General features: G+C 36.6%; 1 long non-coding RNA gene across 1 annotated transcript; it reads left to right on the top strand.

Annotated features, from left to right (window-relative positions):
* Nucleotides 1–716: 716 nt before the first annotated feature.
* LOC140652271 (uncharacterized) lies at nucleotides 717–2810 on the top strand. Its single transcript, XR_012042714.1, has 3 exons — nucleotides 717–780; nucleotides 1109–1252; nucleotides 2715–2810. It is a non-coding gene; the product is annotated as an uncharacterized lncRNA (long non-coding RNA).
* Nucleotides 2811–4158: the final 1348 nt, after the last annotated feature.

The following is a 4158-nucleotide window of genomic DNA, read 5'->3' as shown; positions in this document are numbered from 1 at the left end:
TTCTTCATAGTTATTTATGCTGTGTAGGGTCTGAGAAGCACCCATCTTCCAAGGGCTTGTCAGTAATTCAGCTCATAAGCAGGTAGAACATGTATGCACTTCCCTGAGCATCATTTGTAAGTCAATACAGATGCTCTCATACCAATCAGTAAAACATGAGGAGCTATAATTTATAATAGCTAGTACACCAAGATCCATTTATTATACTTTACACCTATACAGCAATTGATGTATATTGCCAGTTCTCTTGGGATATGTGAAGACCTTGGGGACAGACATAATATTATTTAGAATCATGAGGCACATCACAAGCTTCTTTGATCTAGGTATAAAAGGAAGCATAAAATAAACCTACTTTTCTAATGAAAATTTTCATGTAACCACCAAATGCTTCGACTTCTTTCACTGTGCCCAAAATGCTGTGGTTCAAAACTAAAATTTTAAAGATATCGTTCACATTATAGTCTGTGATGTCTACAATACTATTCATGCATAATATAGAATCATTTTTTTCAATTACTCTTTGACAAAATCCTGCCAAACACAATAGATATGAGTTGTACATGATGAGTGAAATTTACCTTCGGTTACACAGCAGTAACTCGTTGATTTGGCAGAGTATGATTTCACAGTGAATGAATCACTGGAAGTGTCTGCTGATTTATGCTTTCAGTATGTTTGTGTGTGCTTGTGTGTCTGTACGTATAGATTACACAATTCTTTTGTAGCTCTGGATACTCTGCAATTTCTTTGGGATGGCAGACATTGAGAAAGTGAAAGGTGCGTATTTTCCCAGCAGGGATCAAAGCAGAAAAATAGTACAACTTAGATAACCTTTCTGCCAGGCTCCCTCCACAGTGGAATTCCCATTTAAACATCTTTCCCAGAGCTGCATCTCCTCCCTCTCTGTGCTTTACTGTTTCTACACCAATGGCTACAAGTAGGAGGTGCAGTGAAAGGTGAAACCAAAATGTTTTGATGCTGGGGGCTTTGATCCTTCCTGCTCTTTTAGGATCCCTTGTATCTGAAACCCTCAATCAAGTTCTGAGAAACTTCTGGGAGGAAGGATGGTCTTAAAGAGTTTTCATTCCTTTTTTTGTTTCTGAAGTTTTTCCCACAGAAGGGCGTATTCAGATTCCTAAAGAAGGCTTTGAAAGGGATCCAAAGAGGCAATCACATGCATGTGCAACTATTTTTTCACCAGGCAAGAATATATGGAATGTGAATGGAGCTTCAGCATAGCTCTGCGATTGTGAGTATCAATTGAAACTGGGTAGGCAAATTCCATTAAGTTCTAGGTAAATTAATGTGCATATAGCCACTGAATTACTAACTTCGTCTAATTGAAAGCAGGAAAACCTGTCTGCATTCAGTTGTTAATATAAAGTTTAATTAGAAGGAAGATCTTTAAGGGTGAAGAGAGTCATTGAGCAGCACAGACTTCACAGTATCTCAAGAACATGATTCTGCCGACTATAGGATTTCTGAAGAGAAAAATGAATGTTAGTCATGCTTCTCTTGTACAGATAGTAATATCTGTAGACTTTCTATCTATAGGTTAATCCTAAGTAGGAATAAATATTTTCCAAAGACTAGACAATACATTCTTCCTCCTCAGGTAAAAAGGTGTAACTGAAATCCATGTAACTTCTTAAGTCTTCGAAATGTAAATTAGTTCAAACATACCTGATTTTCACATTCAAAATAGCTAGTAGATACAACAGCATTTGCTCTTAATTATTGCCTGTCATTTTTTATTATCCTCCTGTTTAAAAAAATTCAAGTCATCCAGCAAGACCACAAAAAGGCACCATGTGACCTAAGTGACTACTGTGTATAATATGAGGAGACTGACCAAGCAGACTTGCAAACAGCATACTGCTTATGTCGATGGTTTTCAGCCTGTAGATCTATACACTGTACCTATGAATAAGGGATAGAATTGCAGCAGTTAGGATTTATTATTGGATAACATAGAAGCAAAACCATGATACGTTAGTCGGATACATCCTTTGCTGTGACAAAGCAACCATTTGTAGCAATTATTTAATGCTTGCACAGTTGTTTTAAGATAAGAAGTCCCTGAAGTTACCTTCTGTTATTTTTAATTTTTTAATTTTATTTCCATCTTTACTTTCCAGGAGTTCCCTATATGCCTGTATTTGAGGACCTGTGTGGAATGGCATAATCCTTATAGAAATTTGACTAATTACTCCTCCTTAATTAAATTTTAATTTTGAAACTGAGCTTCCAAACTGTATAGAAACTATATAGATAGACAGAAAAGAAGAAAATAGCTCAAGAGCAAAAGCATGCTCTCTGTTTTTATGCCTCTGTCTAAAGAAAATGCATACGCTGAGTATTTAGAAAAGTAGATTAAAGTTATTGTTGTTTGAAGGATGTTTACTGGATGTAGCTTGTAGGACTGTAAGTGAAGCATGACCCATTCATGTTTGCTTGACTTTTCTCAGTTTACTGTGACCCAGCATTGTTGGGTTTGTTGTATCTTTGTTTAAACTTTGTCCTCTGTGAGGAGCTGTGGCTTCTGTATTTCTCAGCATCACTGTACCCCATGGGTGACGTTTCCCTCTGATCCTTAAAATGCTGTATTTCAGATGTTATATCACACCTCTGAAGAGTAGCTTGCTAAGGAAAATATAGCTGTATTTTCCTGAAGGAAGTGAAGCTACATCAGGTTGAATTTCACCCTGTAGGTTATTTAAGCACAGTATGATGTTATACAAACTGAAAACAGGGCAAATTCCTGTCTGCTACTGAAGAGACGTCATTGAGGGGAAAAAAAAAGCAAGTAAGTCTTATTCCCTTCCACTGATGTCTTAAAGGCAAAGTTTTAATTGTACTGACCTGGTGAATAAAATTAATTTCCAAGAGGAATGACATACCAATACTTTGGCCCTTGCTTTGTAGCTCAGGTATATAAAATGAACAGTTTATGGTATCTTGGTCCGATCTTGTTTACAGAAGATTGGATGAGGGATTTTTTCGTTTGCTTATTTGTCTGTTTTTTCTAGTTTCAGCTGATTTTAGATGTCCTTTCTCTACTTTTTCATTAGGTCCAGATGTCTAAACTCTGTGGGACAATCTACCTCTATATTAGGGAACTTCTTTTCTCTTTTTTAAATGGAAATTTTGTAAAGTCTGTGTATCATCTGGGTCTGTGTTCTATTCTTTTTATCTGCACTTTTTCCAGTGTTCAAGATCCCCTGCATTTGCCACGGTCATCTATATCAAATTGCAGTGAGTAAGCAAGTGTGGTGGCAGCACTTCAGAGACAGTGTCTCTCTGCAATGTGTCTGGATGGGAACCTGCTTCCCCATGTCCAAAAATGGCTGGGGAGATCAAAAGAGAAAAAACATAGAACTGGAAGAAAATTGAATAAGCACATCTTAATCTTATTTCATGTTCTTCAGCATCTGAGTTACTTAAAAAGCCATTGAGACCTGTGGGAAGCTGCATGGGTCAGGTCCTTCAAAACTTAGATGAATGCTCATTTGCTTGCCCATGATCTTTGTCCCTCTTTGAAACATCCGCCTCAATCTATAGTCTTTGTTTCCAGTATAGTTCCACCATTTCTCTGCTATAATCAGACCATGCTATTCCTCAGTATGAGAACTAGAGTGAGTGACCTGCTCTGTTGTGTTTAGTTATATCTCCTCCTCTTCTAGTAGATATTTGATTGCCAGAAATGCTTTATGCATATGTTTTACTGTATAAATATATCCCCATGTATATGTGTATGTAGATGAAGAGATATATAGATGTAGAGATATAGATATAAAAAACTTTGTATTTTTCTTTACGTTCAGAAAGTGAACACTAGTGAATTACAGTAAATAAAGTACATAATGATGGAACGGTATAAGGCACGTTCTTTTTATTTCCATAGAGAGAGTTCTCTAAAAATTGAATACAAGTATAGTTAAATAAGAGAAGCAATTCAAGAATCTGAGTCTGTGTTTTGTAGCAACATTGATTAGAGAAGTTAGCAAAAAGCAGGAAATCCAGGAGTCTGATTAACCTGCAAGTATGGATGTAGGGACTAAGAACTGGTTAATTGCTACTCAGGTCTAAAATGACAGATATCTCCTTTTTCATCTGCTGCTTTCTCTGGGGCAGAACATAGAAAAATTATATCCT

Source organism: Ciconia boyciana, chromosome 5 (assembly GCF_034638445.1).
Source record: "Ciconia boyciana chromosome 5, ASM3463844v1, whole genome shotgun sequence".
NCBI classification, from domain to species: Eukaryota; Metazoa; Chordata; class Aves; order Ciconiiformes; family Ciconiidae; genus Ciconia; species Ciconia boyciana.
This window is presented reverse-complemented; position numbering and strand designations above follow the sequence as displayed.